This window comes from Hemibagrus wyckioides, linkage group LG14 (assembly GCF_019097595.1).
Source record: "Hemibagrus wyckioides isolate EC202008001 linkage group LG14, SWU_Hwy_1.0, whole genome shotgun sequence".
In the NCBI taxonomy this organism is placed as follows: Eukaryota; Metazoa; Chordata; class Actinopteri; order Siluriformes; family Bagridae; genus Hemibagrus; species Hemibagrus wyckioides.
In genome coordinates, this window is record NC_080723.1 from 25538105 (window position 1) to 25555598 (window position 17494).

The 17494-nt window shown below is 40.8% G+C and overlaps 1 pseudogene; it reads right to left on the reverse strand.

Moving 5' to 3' along the window:
• Positions 1-7772: 7772 nt before the first annotated feature.
• LOC131364701 (4-galactosyl-N-acetylglucosaminide 3-alpha-L-fucosyltransferase 9-like) lies at positions 7773-17106 on the reverse strand (annotated as a pseudogene).
• Between the last annotated feature and the right edge of the window lie 388 nt (positions 17107-17494).

Genomic DNA, 17494 nt, shown 5'->3' on the forward strand with positions numbered 1-17494 from the left:
AACACCTTCGGCCAGCAAGCTAGCTACTTGTCTCCCTATTTCAGCACGTTTCTCAGGAGAAGCACGATATTACACGCTGTTTAATAGGAGTCTGATCACCTGTTCTAATGTAATGTTTCACCAACTGACATTTCCCCGCCTTTTGCCTATCAGAGCTAAAGATGTCATTATACTCCAACGGTAATGCTGAAAGTGCACCTCTTTCTGATTTGGAGATAGGTGACTCATTCAATGACACAGGAGATGCTGCTGTTAAAGTTGTTTCGCTAAAAACCTGTCCAGTAGGCTTCAAAATCCGAGCTTTCATCAGTCCCTTGTGAACAGTAGTCACTGTGTGCGCCTCGACAAGGCCTGAAGAGGTTAGGTTCCATTAGTTTCCAAATATCCCACAAAGTCACTCACCAACTCAGCTGGGTATGTTGAACACACTTTAACTGGTACCACTGACTCGATGAAAGGCGGCAGGTTCGTAGTGGTAGCCAGTGACACATTGCAGCACATCGGAATGAAATCTTTGCTGGTAAGAAGAGGAACTGAGATGTCCCACAACTGAAGCTTCGCACGGCTAAGGCCTAGTAAAGCATGATTTTTCAGTAGAAAGTCCCATCCCAACAATACAGCCTGAGTGGTTTCCCTTAAAACTTAAAAAACATGCTGAAACAATTCAGTTCCTAACTGCAGCGTTACCTTAATTGTGCCCAATGTATCCAGCATCTGTCCATTTACAGCACGGGCTGCCACATAGTTCTTTTTCAGGGGGCGGTTATGCAGTGCTGGAACTTACATGCGGGTATGGGAGAGAGATGGGTATGAGAGATGGGTATGGGTCTTTATAGTCACGAAAATCCATGCTTGACTTACGGTCATCACTCCGTTGAAACAATTCAACAAGTCCTCTCCGGTGACCAGCCCCTCTGCGTTGAATTAAAGACCTGCGACTGGCATTCACGGCCCCCGCAAACGCACTGGCACATCCCTCTGAATTGAGAGGGGCTCATCCAAAGAACAGCTCTCTCTAACTTTAAGTCTTTACAGCATCTCTTGCATTTTCACACTGACCTGCAATTATCACAGCTTCCTCCAAATCCATGGCTCCGTGTTCATGGCATTTCGCTCTGAGCACAGGATCCAGACCAGCTAGGAAACTACAAAATTTCTCCTCTCTTTGGGCTTTGTCCCCATATTCCGGAAAGGCCTCGTCAACCAATCTCCTGATCTCTGCCGCATACACCTCCAAACTTTCCCGCGTAGCACGGGGGCGGGCTGATAGACTGGCCCTGAAGCGATCCATAAACTGCCTTTGCCCAAAAGCCTCCTTCAGTTTTTCCTTTACTGCTTTGTAATCAGACTGAACATTATCAGAAAAACTGTCCCATAAGAGAAATGCTGAATTGCTCAACCGTGTCAGCAAAATCCTTGCCAGTTCATAATTATACGAAGCAGCGCCATCTCCCTCCGTGAGAGCCCTAACTGCGACCTCGAACTGCCGGGCCCAGCATAAAAAACTTTGCCTCTCATCACCAGAGAATAACGGCAGTAGCTCAATCCTCACGTGTCTGCTGCTCTTGTCACGGTCCCGTCTCGAAAATAAATCCTCGTCTTTACACCACGTCTGTGAATCGTTGGAAGCGTGCGCACGCTAACTATATAAACACTTTTGGTGCTAATATAACTAGATAAACATACGCTGCAAAACTGTTTGGCGGAAACACTAAACAAAACAAAACTGCTGCCACCATTGTAACCGAGCATTATTCCTGGGTTCGCCTAAACACTTAGGAACTAAGAAATGAAATAACGTAACTTCTTGGTTCCAACACAACCTTTATTTCTGTGCTGCACATCTCCAGAAAACTCTTAAAACACTGCCCGAAAACTCAAGTATCTTGTGCACATGTACACTTGCCTACCTACGGCAAGTCCAGAAGGGAAAAATGCACTCACACACACATATACAAAATGAATATTAAACATCTATAATTACTTTAAATAGAATAACCATTAAGTCTGTTACACTAGTTAGCATTAGCATTGATGACGTCCACAAAATGCCTCCAGAGGAGATTGAGGAAGATATTAATATTTACACTGTGAGAGAAGATAACATTGTGTGTATAAACACAGGTAAGAGTTAACTTCTGAGAAATCTGTTGCATTCATTTTACTGTAAATGTATATGTGGCTTGAGGACAACAAAATCCATTAGCATGTCAGCTCATTGTTAGCTAACTGCTTAGCATTAACAGAAGTGACTGTGGATTTAAAAACTCCATATCCTGTCAAGTTATCTCATGTTAGCTAGCAGGCTACTGTTAGCAGTCAGGTTAGAGCATGTTAGCTAGCTGCCAAATATTTGAAATATTGGATCAGTACCGTAAACATGAGTTGTACTGCGCATGTGTGGAAGGTTTTGTTCTGTGCATGCGCGACAACAATACTTTATAACATTATATTATTAGTTGTATTATAACTACAGTATTAGAAATGCCTGCCATGTAAATAACCTGCTGTAAATCGTTTTGTAAGACTTCAGACAAGAAGTAGACGCATTTCCGCACATGCGCAGTACAAACCGTGTTTCCAGTACAGATAGAGTAGTGACAGTTATAACGTCTTATAACATTGTCAAGAAATAGCTCTGTACTAGTGATTCTCTTCATATAAATACACTTTTTTTTGTAAAATTTATCAATTAAATTATATTAAATGAAATTAAATAAATAAAAAAAGTACATTAAATATTTTACATTTGCTAAACACCATTCATGTAATACAGATGTGTATAGAAGTGTGTGTGTGTGTTTTACATTTAATATTTAATTTTCTGAAGATATGTTCTACTTATTTCAGCAAGCTTTAAAAATGTCTGCATTTAAAAAACACACAAAATATTTATTTATTCATTCATTCATAAATGAATTAATTCCTTCCATCCTTCATTCGTTCATTCACTCTCTCCCTCAGTCGTTCTCTCACTCACTCATTCGTCCACTGCAATTGCTGATTGAGGAATCTGGCATTGACCTTCAGGCCTTGGTCATCAACACAGTATGAGAAAAATGTTTCCATGTCCTCTTGAGACCGAAATATAAACAAAAAGTCATGCTTTGCTTCAGTTAATTCACTCCTCATGGCCTTCCTGAGCACATTTTGTTGATCTTCACTGTTCATCTGCAGAAAAGCCGGCTCTGTCTCCTCCCCATGGAATAAGTCTCTGTGATACCTTTGGTGATAAAATTCATAGACACCCATCTCACCTTCAGAGGATTTGCAGAATTGTCATGAATTTCTCCATAAAAGAAATTCTTGAAACTCTATATAAAACGCAGAAGAATTCATGTCTCTAGACTTGTGACAGGAAGTAGCAGCAGTTTCACACATGCGCAGAACAAAATCTGAGTTTCCACACAGTACAAATCATGTTTCTGGTATGGATCGAAGAGTGACAAGCCCATTGTAATGGCTAATGTTAGCAGTCAGGTTAGCTCCAACCCACCTGAGGTCTTCTCATATTAGCTCAATTTTAAGTAACATTAGCAGTGATAGTTATTTGTGAACAGAATGTTCAGCTTAGCTTGTATGTTAGTTAACTAAATACTGTTTATGAACATTTATTCAGTTACAGGTGATGGTAGCATGAATTGTGATGACACTGACAGTGATGTGATATAATTAAACATAATATTATTACCTCCATCATCCAGTATCTGCAATTCATTTGACTGATGTGATAAATATCAGGTGAATAAAGATGTTTTTTGTTCTTGTGTGTGTGTGTGTGTGTGTGTGTGTGTCTGGAGCTCTCCTGCTCAACACTGAGTATTAGCAACCATGATAATATTCACCTAATGGATATTTACATTTACATTTCTGGCATTGAAGTCTCTATCAGTGAATACATTAACACTGGTTTAGTAGGACACAGACTCAACATTGATTGTTTTTTTTAAATGTACATACAACAATACATAGAAGAATCAGGGAAAAATAAGAGACAATTCAGGTGTTTCAGGAAGAGGTAGCTTGAAGACAGTCAGTGACCCGGCTGTACGGTCATCTAGGGGCAGTTCATTCCACCACCTTGGTGCCAGAACAGAGAAGAGTCTAGACTTATACCTACCTCTTTCCCTGAGAGATACCCTGTGGGTCCAGTCGAGCAGTGCTAGTGGATCTGGGGGAGCGAGGTGCAGTGTGTGGAGTAATAAGAGCTTTGAGGACACATGGAGCTGGTCCATTCCTGGCTTTGTAGGCAAGTGTCAGTGTTGTGGATTTTGGAAACCAGTGGAGGAGCAGCAGTGGGGTGGTGTCAGGTTGAAAACCTCAGAGGTAGACCTGCCAGTAGAGAATTGCAGTAGTCGAGTCTTGAAATGACCAGAAACTGAACTAGCACCTGAGTGGCCTGTGTGGATAGAAATGGCTGAAGCCATCTGATGTTGTACAGAAGAAATCAACATGAGCGTGTGACATTAGCTACATGGGAGGAAAAGGAGAGTTGATTGACCATGGTTACCCAAAGGTTGTGAGCAGTGGCTGAAGGGGAGATCAGAGAGTTGTTCAGGAATATCACAAGACCCTGACCTGGGGATGAATCACCTGGGATCAGAGGTGGGTAGAGTATCTAAAATCTGTACTCAAGTAAAAGTACAAGTACTTATAGAAATATTTACTCAAGTAAAAGTAAAAGTAACAATCTTAATAGTTACTTGAATAAGAGTTAAAAAGTATTGGATGAAAAAACTACTCAAGTAGCTAGTTACTAGTTACTGCTGATCTGATTGATCTGACTGAGTGAAAAACCCAGAATTTCAAACTACTTGGGACGCTTTCACACACATCTCCTTAAAAGTCTCTTTGTTCTGCTTTTATAAAACACAGGTTGAAGTGAAGAAGCCTATCTCAGTCCAGTGATGGTCACATCTCAGTCCAGTGATGGTCACATCTCAGTCCAGTGATGGTCACATCTCAGTGCAGTGATGGTCACATCTCAGTCCAGTGATGGTCACATCTCAGTGCAGTGATGGCCACATCTCAGTGCAGTGATGGTCACATCTCAGTCCAGTGATGGTCACATCTCAGTCCAGTGATGGCCACATCTCAGTCCAGTGATGGTCACATCTCAGTCCAGTGATGGTCACATCTCAGTCCAGTGATGGCCACATCTCAGTCCAGTGATGGCCACATCTCAGTCCAGTGATGGCCACATCTCAGTGCAGTGATGGTCACATCTCAGTCCAGTGATGGCCACATCTCAGTCCAGTGATGGCCACATCTCAGTCCAGTGATGGTCACATCTCAGTCCAGTGATGGCCACATCTCAGTCCAGTGATGGTCACATCTCAGTCCAGTGATGGCCACATCTCAGTCCAGTGATGGTCACATTAACATTACATGACCTGTCATTTGCAATAAAATCTCACACACATCCAGGTGTTTTTCTAACAGTTAACTCTGTCTTTATTTTCACATTCACAACACAAACCTGTCAGCATCTGTATTTAAACAAGCTAACAGAGAACAAAAGAGAAGGTGTGTGTGTGTGTGTGTGTGTGTGTGTGTGTTAATATGTTTGTGTATGAACTTGTTTGTGTGTGTTTGCCCTTCAGTATGTGAATGTTTATTTTGTCATATGTTCTTTCTTGAACAATCAGTTTTAGAGAATTTTCCTGTGGACTGATCCTCGTTTTCTTGACTTGATCAGTTCTGCATAAACCTTAAGCTTGTTTGGTGAATCCTCTGATGAAATAATAATATATGCATATATTACATTTTATAATTACATGCATTCTTTAGGTAGGAATAAAATCAAATACAATCCTGTGTTTATTGTGTGTTCTACACTTTGTTGAGATGTCCGTATTTGTGTAGAAATGCATGACGTCACAGTGTTCTGGAAAACTGATGTAGTTTTGTGGAAAATGGGTGTGAAATTGTCCAGATGTTTAGAATGAACGTTTGTTCATGAACCTGTGTTGTTTGTAGGATTCACAAGATATTGGTCATTGCTGGCACGAAAGGGCATATGAGGAAAAACATTCGGACAGTGTGAGAAATGTGCTATTAAAATAAGTTCAATGTGCCCATAGTTACCAAATGACCATTAATAGGGTTCAAATAGGCCTAAATTTGACCCTTACTGCTCCATGTTTTTTCAGGTTGGAGCTGGAGTTCTTGTACACTGTGATGTCAGGTGGTTTTGGTGAACACAGCATGCATCGCATTATGAAACTATTCTTTCTGACATCTTGGAGTAAACACAGACTGAACTTGAGGTCATGGGTCATCTGCCTCCATTAACTTGCACACGTCTTCCTCTACTTCAGCTTCATCATCTTCCTCTAAACGCATTAAACGTAAGCAGGAGATCTGTAGCAGCCTCTCTAACGTCTCGCGAGACTTGCGAACAAGCCATATAAACTAATTATTTTAAAAAGCTCATATTTATTACCATTTGACAGTAACGGAGGAACGCCACCAAATGTAGCGACGTAAAAGTAAAGTTTTTTCACTAAAAATGTACTTGAGTAAGAGTAAAAGTACACATCTTTAAATATACTCTAACAGTACAAGTTACCCCAAAAATTTACTCAAGTGAATGTAACGAAGTAAATGTAATTCGTTACTACCTACCTCTGCCTGGGATGACCAGCAGTTCAGTTTAGCTGGGATTGAGTTTCAGCTTCTACGATGAGATGTCCACCAGACACGCTGACATCCAATAGTATTAAAGTAGTAAAGTATTATATGGAAAATGTGCTGTTAAGGGTTTTTTTTTTAACCTTAACTAAAAACCACAAAAATCCTCCAGCTGAGAATATCAGAACCTGACTGCAGAGCAGATAATAATACAACACCTCCCAGATCTGACATGGTGCTTATTTTCCTGTCTTACTATTCTCGTGTTTAGACAGATAACAGTTCTGATCCCTATTAATCTCAATGATTGCCTATTTGACTTGATGCAGTTTAATTTAAGCTTCAATATCTCAAAAACAAATGTCAGTGCTCTGATCCTCACATGTTGTGTTTGTGTATGCTGAGAGATTGCAGCTATACATTGCTTGAGTTTCTACACATGACAGGTAATTGTCACTAATTTGTGAAGCTAGGTACACAATGTGCATTGGTTTCCAGTGCTCTACTGTAACATCACTGTAACATTACAATACATTACTATTTCTCAGTACTAGGGAGTGTTTTCATATCACTGCTCTGTAGCACGGCATATCTTCCAGCCCTCTTTGTCTTGTTTTTTTTTTTTAATTAAAGCGAGCAAACATGGATCCGTCACTGCCTGTACCTGTTTGTGCTGATGAGTTTGTACATGTTGACAGAACATACCTGGGGTAGGTAATGGGTGGGAATAATTTACGATACACTGATACCTGTGCTGCTGCAGTGACGCACTCTTCTATTTAATGATATGAGCTGATACTGTGGAATTAGAGTACTTATAAAACTACTGATTTTCTTAACATTCAAAATATTATACATTTTATTAAATTAATCATAAATGTGCCTTTTAGACAACAATTCACACCTTAACCATTTCTCTGGCTTTTACTGGGAATTCAAATATAAGTTGATGTCACTGTTTGGGTGTTTATCATAACCACGAAGTTCTCATGAAAAGAAAATATATAAAAGAAAATCCACACCCAGCATTTCAAACCAGACAAAGCCACCATTGTGTAGGAACACCAGAAAACACCTTGGGAACCACCTAGTATTCATAATATTCAGGCCAGCTGTCATAGAGTGTGATAATTAATTATAAAAGGGTGAACATCTGCTGGATCATGATGGCCTGTGTGTACGTTTCAGTAGTTGAAACTCTTTTTACAAAAAGTGTACTTAGATGTTTTGTTTTGTTTTGTTTTTATTTCCAATCCTTGGACACTTCATGGTCCATTCATACACTCATTTACATAAATAAACAACTTTCCAGAGATTGGTTATTTTTTTACATTGATTCTTTTTGATCCCCAACTAATGCATACTGTATGTAGCTTCTAACTTCTAATAAGTAATGAAACCATAACACAGCAATTTAGATGGACAAGCAGATTCAACGAACAGAAAGAAGAGAAGGTAAGTCAATTAAGGGTTTGTTCAAAGGTTTGGAACCCAGAATTGTGAAGTGGATTTTGAGTTTTGACTTTCTTTTGTTTTTATTTCTTCTGCTTTAGGAAAATAAAACACAGAGTAGTGACATTTATTTAACCATTTAATATGTACACGCAAACATAACAAATAGAATGTTTTGTATATAATTACTATTTGAAATGTAAATCAGATGCACCAAAATTTTAATATATACGGAAATTAAGATAAATAGTCAAATTAGACTGAGATAGTTTAAACATTTGGATCAGTAGTTGACATGATAGAAAGGATACATGATGGAAAGGATACACAATCTAATTAATCCAATTAATGTTGTTGAGTAAATGTTGTTGAACAATGTCCATTCCTCACATACCTAGCCCCAATACCAAGTACTGAGATTTTTGACCACCTTGTATCCTTTGTATTGTTTTATATGATCACATATACGACAGGCTTGCTCTACACCAAACATACTACGTTCAGCAGTGAAGTGTTGTCTCCAGGTGAAGTAGCGTTCATAAACCTCCTGGTTCTGGTCCAGAAATTTGAGATGTTCTGCCAGTTCCTGAGGAGATTTGAAGTCATCCACATGAATGAATGAATCTGTTGGAATGAATTCCTCGTAGTTCTCCCTGGGTGGACCGAGAACCACAGGAACTGTGCCATATATCAGAGGGTTAAACAGCTTTTCTGTGAAGTAGTCTTCATGGATGGAACTCTCGAATGATAAGTAGAACTTACAGCTGGACAAGGTAGGCACGTAATCCTCATTATTAATGTACCTGTTGAAGTGTCTACCATAAGTTTCTATTTTGATGTGTTTCTCAGTTCATTAAAATATTCAACTCTCCTATAGTGAGGCTTCCAGTCACTGACGATCCAGCACACTAATTTATCCTTTGGTGGTATCTTAAAGGTTTCGTTCTTCTCTGACGCTTCTATGATTCTTCCATAAGGTACCCAGACATCTGAATCTTTTCGATAATTTGTGGTTAAATTGAATAAACCATCAAGCCCAGTCTATCTTTTTGAATTCTCAGGAGACTCCATGTTCATCCACACCCATTTCTGATATGGAGGGTGTGGCATGCTCAGCAGGTTTGGTAAGTCGTCACCAAGATCTCTGTGATGGAACATAACACCATGGGCTTTGCCATATAGGAGTCTATTATCTGTAACTCGACAACCTTCAATATCAAACAGTGGACCACAGGATTCTCCTTTGAACTTATAACCAAAAGGCCATGTCCAGGCTAGTATGAGTGTGCCAGGGTACTGATCTTCGTTTTGTTCTTCTATGATCTCTGTCGGAGAAAGATAACATACCCAGCTTTGAATTATATAGCTAGCTTTAAAAATAGCTTAAGAAATAATGTACTCAACGCTCTAAGCTCTGACTTAGCAATATTCTGCCTAAAAGTAGTGTGTATTGATTAAGTAGTTGGCTTTGATTAATAAAAGTCTATAATAATCAGGTATAACCTTTATGACAACCAGAGTCTTTATAATAATCATGCAGAATTATTAATAGTAACAGGCTAGCATAATAACCACAGAGACTGGAAAAACAGAAAAGAGAAATTTATTGGAACATTAGAAGTTTGTAGGGGATTGTAGAAAGAGCTAATGGAGTGCTGAAAGAGAAGATAGCTAAGATCTGTGCGAGCACAAAGCTAAATTGGGTACAAGCATTGCCGTTAGCACTGATGAACATGCGTTCTCAAACCAACAGAAACACTCATCTGACACCACATGAAATGCTTACGGGACGGCCAATGCCAGTAGCCTTCATTCGGGGACCTTACAAGGGCCCATCGCTGGAACAGCTAGAGGGTGAAATGTCAAGCTATGTAAGACATCTAACCCACATACATAGAACTCTTTATTCACAGGTCTGCGAAGCCATGCATGGTGTGAGTGTAGAGAAGGAGGAGCTTCGTCAGGTGGAGCCAGGAGACTACGTGTATATCAAAGTGTTCAAAAGGAAGCATTGGAGCCAACCAAGGAGAGAGGGACCATTCAAGGTAGTATTGGCAATGCCAACGGTGATCAAGGTTGAAGGTAGAGAACACTGGAATCATTGTTGTAGAGCAGCAGGAAAAGGGCCAAAGTGGAGAGACTCGCGCTCAAAACTGGTGCAGCTTGCTCACTCGGAGGAAGACACTGACCCAGAAGACGTAGAGCTTCCAGAGGCACCAGCATACAATACACGGGGAAAGGGAAAGAAAGCACAGCAGAAAGCAGAGTCCCAAACCTTAGAGTCGGGCCCAAATATCGAGGAGCAAGCAGGAGAGATCCTGAGTTCACCTATTCCCGACTTTGAACCAATAGTGCACCAATTTTTAAGAGAACCTGAAACAATCAAAGACTTGCTAGGCGAGCCCAAACCAGGTCCATCAGGGTACAGACCGTCCCAGGCATTTGATGCACAAGATCTAACAACACTGGATTTAGCAGATATAGCCCAGGATAGCTCAGTAGAGTCAGAATGAGGGTCGTGAGAGCGGGCCGTGAACAAACGCTGAAACTGCGCCATTGCACTACAGTAGTGGTACTAATTAGCGTATACATAGGAATAGTGTGGATGTTCGCGGCAATTGGCCACATGACTACGATATCGGCAAACATGACGCAGGCAAACTCAACTCAGGTAATACTAGCTAATAATTCGCACCCCGCACTGACCCAAGGGAAACAACGGTACTCTGCAAAACAGGCTAATTCACGGTACAGAAGAAACATAGGTTATGGCAAGGCAGCCATTGGAGATCATATAGTGTATCAAGGACAATGGCACACACCGAATCTGACGAAGAAAAAGGCTGAGATCACGGTCCAGGATCACCTGAAGTGTGCAATAGGATTGATAGGACATGCTTTAAAGGCAAACATGATACCCGAGAATGAAATTGTGTTCGTCATATACTCTTTTGAATACTTGGGACCCGATCCACCATTGAATGTGGATCCTATCAAGTGGGCAATAAATAATTCGGCGATAAATTATACGGTGACGGCTGAAGTACGCATTAAGTCGCCCCATAGTCGTCACAGTGCAAGCAGTCCAACAAGCAGTGTAATTATAGCAGGAAAACCAAAAGAGGCGTACTGCAGAGTAATTCATCCGCTCTGGTATTACAGTATCCTTGGGAATTCTACCTCTAAGCCTAATCTTCAGAAGACGGTCCTGCTAGAAGAATATAAGGCTCGTGTATCCGTGCCCATGGGGCACCCCTACACTGAAATCCGCCAGGCTGGGATCGACTTCAGGGTAAAGATTCCTAGGAACTGTAGAACCGAGAAACTTTGTGATTTGGCCGTAGGAACCTTGCGCCAGGACATACAAGAGGCGCTAGATTATGTTAACATCACAAAGATCACGCAGTACAACGGTACAAGTGGCTCCGAATCTCCACAGAACCTGTACCACCAATGGTTGCACGACGCAGCACGCAAGACTGTTGATAACATGTTCGAACCTGTACATTTACGCCGCCCCAAGCGTGATCTTGCAGACACAGTACTGGCAGTACTGGTTCTCCAGGCTTATATCGGAAAAAGTACTTGCAGGTCACAAACTCCTCAATACTCCCGAAATGGGGCCCGGACACAAATATTTATATAAATTGGGAAGGGATACCAGTTGGGGTTCCTAACGAACATTTAGCCCTTCGAAGAGGCTCGTCTACAGCTTTGAATATTTTGCTTCCAGCAGTACAGATACACTGAAATACGGCATGGATTAACTATATTTGGTATAACCAGCAGCGTTTTATTAACCACACCATTGAAGCATTAAAATTGGTATCAGAACAGCTCCATGCAACGACCCTTATGACCGTACAGAATCATTTCGCCATAGACATGATGCGCGGACCCGATCAGGGAGTGTGTGAGTTGATAGGATCTGACTGTTGTACCATTGTTCCTCTGCATATGGGCCCTGCAGGCCCACTGGACACGCTGTTGTCGCGGATGAAAGCAGCTCGGGATGAAATGGTCTCCAATAATGCTTCCTCAGACCCAGACTGGCTTGACTGGCTGTTTTCCACTGACTGGCTGGCCAGACTCACGCGTATCGGAACAACCATTTTAGTAGTGCTACTGGTCATTGCACTTATTGTTTGTTGCGGATTACCATGCTTACGTGCCTTATTGGACAAGGTTGTGCACTCTCTTTTCGGGCAGTATATGCAGCTCCATATGCAGGACATGAGTGACCCCGACATTAAGGACGCTGCAAGTGACAGTGGAGATGATGAAAGGCTGAAGCAAGAATCTGACTGTTCCCTGTTGGACAATATGGCGTATTATTGCTAAAAGAGTTAAAAGTGTTGTTATGTGACATTTCCTGTGTGTCTTTTTCTCTTTTTTGTCTTTCCTCTCTGTTGTGTGTATATATGTATGTTGTGCACAGGATCCATGGCAACCTCGCAGAGCCCGAGGGCAGCCCTTCAGTGTAGGCGGTAGGTGACACACGCTGCCACCATGAGCGGATGACTCTTCCATGTGGACAGCTGAAACATGATGAGCAGGGGAAGATCTATCTGAAATGGCAACAACTCCAGTGTGTGGCGTGCTGCAATATGATTTCAACCTTGGAGGCACTGCATGAATCGGAAGACCCACAGCCACGGTGGAAGGTTTTCACCCCTGCTGTATGGACACAGACTGGACTTTCAATATGGAAGCAGTGCGTCCAATCACTAGAATACTCGCACTGGCTAACTTCTATTATGTGGAATCGACTTGGTTAGTCCATAAGTGCTCGTTGAATTTCAAACTTCCCCGCGGACTTTCCCTATCAGTAGAGACATATCTACTTCGTCGCTCCATATCAGTGGCTCAAATTTACAGAAGTTCTAAGGCACATGGGTTCCTCATCAGGCGCAATATTGTCCAGTCCACAACAGTACAAATGGTAACTGTGTCGTTCTGTGGATACTTTCTATGCATCTCTCATTCAAAGAGCCAGCGCAAATGATTGGACAACCTTAAGCCAATGTCTCAGCTCTTCTATTCATGGAAAGCTAAAGACTCAGAGATAGTGGCTTCCCGAGGGGTGTGTACTGGATTGCTGATGCATACGGATATTTGGGCTGCGCTACGGGCACGAGAGCATATTCGCCTGCCTTTACCAAGATGGATTTCCCAATTATACAAAACCCACTACTGGTGGTGGAACTGATCTATGTCATCGTAAGTGCTAACCTGGACTTATTGCATTGCGTTTCTGTAAAAAACTGTGTACATAAATATTATGGATGTATGTATATATATGTGTGTTTGGTGATCCTGGCAAAACAGGCTGTCGCGCAGACAAAATGCGGGCAGAGTGGGAATTTTCCCTTGTGATTGGCACTTGAGGGTTTTTCGCCCACTCCTGGTTCACCTTGAGAAGAAGCATAGTGAGTAAGTAGGGGAGTGATGTGGGTATGGAAATGATGTGGGTATGGAAATGATGGAATGGTATTCCAAAATGTGGGGTATGGAAATAATATTCATGATGGAATGGTATTCCAAAATCTGGGGTATGGAAATAATATTCCAAAAAGAATTGTGGGAATAATATACTGGGTGAATACATTGGGTGAATTGGACATAATAAGAAAATAGTATAAGGCGGAGGAGGACAACAGAAATAGGAGGTAAACTAGGTGGGGGATGTTAGAATAGTGATATAAAAGCGTACTTGATGCGTTAGAAATACAAAAAGAATTTAATAATGTGGAACTTAGAATTTTCATGGTCATAGATGTTTCTGATGTCTACTCGACATTTCTGATGTCTACCCGACATAGATAGTGTCCACGTGACACATTGGACTGTGTAGTGATGAGCTACCTGGTGAAGTGCTAGTAACCTCTCCCAGGAGCTCCATCGGACCCTCTACGGCATGCAAAGTGAAGTTGTGCCTCATCTAAAAGGACATTGTGCATGAGAACCATGTGTGTAATGTCATAAGAAGATGATGTAACTACTATGAGGGATAAAAACACAGAGTAGTGGACCTAAGACATGTACATGCTGATTGTGAGACTCAAGAGTCTCAAAGGGGGGAGTGATGTCGGAGAAAGATAACATACCCAGCTTTGAATTATATAGCTAGCTTTAAAAATAGCTTAAGAAATAATGTACTAAATGCTCTAAGCTCTGACTTAGCAATATTCTGCGTAAAAGTAGTGTGTATCAATTAAGTAGTTGGCTTTGATTAATACAAGTCTATAATAATAAGGTATAACCTTTATGACAGAGTCTTTATAATAATCATGCAGGATTATTAATAGTAACAGGCTAGCATAATAACCACACAGAGACTAGAAAAACAGAAAAGAGAAATTTATTGGAACATTAGGAGTTACAGCTCAGTCAGTCAGCCTATCCAGTGGGATCAGTGGGACTGGAGGGTCAGTTGTAGAAGACGGGATCTCAGGTTCCTGAGGAGAAGTTGGAGAGTAATCAGTGGGAGAAATTGGAGGCGAATAGACAGGAGAAGATTGGGGAATATCGTGAATACTGTAAGGCAAAGGCACAAATCCAGGCGAAGGTTGGGGAACGTCAGGGGAACTAGGAGGCGAAGAAGAGTCAGAGGAAGAATCATCAGAGGAGATCTCAACAGGGAAGTCCTCAGTTTGGACGCCTTGAGAGGTGGTGCATGTCCAATGCCAGTAGAAGGTCTGAGTAGATTGATCACAGGTTGTGGGGTGAAATTGGGTGCTCTGATCAAGACAGACTGTATCTCTCACGATGTGGTGAGTGAGGTGAGGAGACTCAGGAACAGAGGACTCAGATAGGTGTTCCAGGAAACCAGTAAGTTCAATGGCCAGGCAGGAAAGCTGATACTGGCGATAACGTCGCAGAGCACTCCTGGGACCTCTCTGGAAGATAGCGCAGCGGGCTGACTGAGCTAGAAGAGACTGGGAGATGGGAAGAGATGAGTGAAGTGCATATTTTGTGACTATATATAATCAACAAGAGAGAGCATGCACTAAGGCATGAGGAACACAATAAGGCATGAGGAATACAATGTGGGGAATAGGCCAGGTTACTGTGACATGACAGTGGTAGGCGAGGAGAGACAATAACATTGGAATACCAGTAACCAACAGTGATGAAAAGAGGGAAGGATATGAGGCAGCTTAATGGCAAAGCTTATTTTAAAGAAAATAAAATTAAAACTTAGATCAAGTAGGCAGAGAAAAGGTCGTAATGACATAAAGGAAGAGGTCAGGGTACTTACACATTGTTGTGGAGGGCGACATGCGAGGTCAACAGCTGGAGAGGTGGCGGACAAATGAAGTCAATGAGGAAGCGGCGCTTATAAGTAGGCGCTATTTTTTTCTAAAAATTGTTGACTTGGCCTAAAAATAAGGGGAACTGGAGAGGAGGAAAATTGACATCATCAAGGGGAGGATGGTATTAATTTAGTGGCGGTATCGGGACAAATACGAAAATAATGGGAACTGGTAAAACGTATGTAAATTAATGAAGGAGAGATTAAAGTAGCCATACACTGAACATAATGGGAAATTGCTAGAAATATTTAAATTAGAGAAAAGGAGGCGCCATGGGGTGCCTGGGGTATAAGTAGAGGGGAATTTTGTCTGGGTTTTCAGACCAGCTGCTCTCTTCAGAAATGCATGTTGTCAACTGCATGGCTGAATAAAGAAACCTGCTTCTTCTCATCTGCTGACTGAGATCTCCTTTATTTTGGCTAAATTATTATAGTTTGTTGAGTAGGTAAGATTATGGAAGACTAAAGAGAACTAGACACAATCTAAAATTCCACCCTGTGATATGTCCACTCAGAGGGGGCTCTGAGTTCCGACACCTCTTGTTTGTTGATTGGTGGTAGTTGTTTAAGAGTTTTGATGCTTATGTTTGTCATGAAGCTATCTCTGAGAGCGTTGAGGCATGTATTATTGCAAACTTCATATTTTGAGTCTGCAGTCTCATGGCACACATGTGGCTTGTACTGAGTGTAGAATAGTCCTCCAACACCCAGCAGCAAAACCAGTGACAGCAGAACATGATGAAATCCTCCCCTGGAAGATTTGGGTGTCATCTTTTCTGCTTTAGGAAGGTGAAAAATCACATTCTTATTATGTGGTAAATATTTACCGGGCTTCTGAACAGAAAGGTTCAAGTTAGTGGGTTAATCTAAGCCACCATGATATAATTCCATGTTTGTTTTGGAATACCCAGGATGGATAATATTTATGGATCAAACTGAAGTCTTGTTTGACCAATTTCTGTAAAATATACAGTATAATTATTCAGTAATTGAAACTTCTGGAATATTGATTGAAATGGTTTGCTTATGATTAGATTTTTATTTGTTTAATCAAAGAAACCTCTTTTCATTTATAAAACTGGATATTTTATAATTGTCATCTCATTAATATTCATAGAAACAGTGAGAAAATTCCTCCTAGTTCCTCCTAGGTCATGGAACATTCCTCAGTGTAAGGTGAGAGTAAAAGTTCACTACATTCAGTAAACATTACTAACTGGGTCACTCCTCATCTAATTTTATTAAAAATATTGTCAGTTCTTTTGTTTTGGAGCGTACATCATTAGCACACAGTGAAGGTCAATTAAAAATGTCCAAAATCACCAACAAAGGGGTAGAAGATTTACATTACATTAGAGTAGAACATGTTTATTTTAAAATTGTTAAATGAAAAAGTGTTGAATTTCTTCGACTGTTACTGGTTGCTTCATTTGTTATTGTAGATGATGAATAATAGGTAATATAAAGTATCTAATATTGACTTCTTTTAAATAAATTAAGAACTGAGCAGTTCCCTTCTGCTCATTAACAAAGATATTACATTGGGTGGGAACTGAATGGGTGTGATGCACATGCTTTTGTCAAGACATTTCAGCTATTCTTCGGGGGATTGAACGTCACTGTAGGTGTGGTGTTGAATTTGTCAGCAATTATAATTGAGCACTGAAACTGGAAAATCAAGTTGAGATGTATTATAATGTATTTCATATATAAAAAAAATAAATATATTGAACAGCTATTTGTATAAAAGAAAATTATTCCTGAGTGCATGATTATAAAACAAGACACTTATTTAAGACACTGATTATATTGTGTTAATGTGTGTCCATTTAGACTATTTCAAATGTCATCACATCAAACCTTGGTATGGATGAACTACAGCAGAAGACCATGTTGTGTCATCCAAGAACAGGAAACTCATGCTATCATTGGCACAGACAGATTGCCCAAACTTGACAGTTCAAAAAAATAATCAACTGGTCTTTCTCCACAATGCCAGAGATCACACTTTACCCTCATTCTAATGTTTGATGTGAGCATTAAATGTTCTGTGACCAATAACTGTTGAACATCAGCTCTTCACCTGTATCTGCA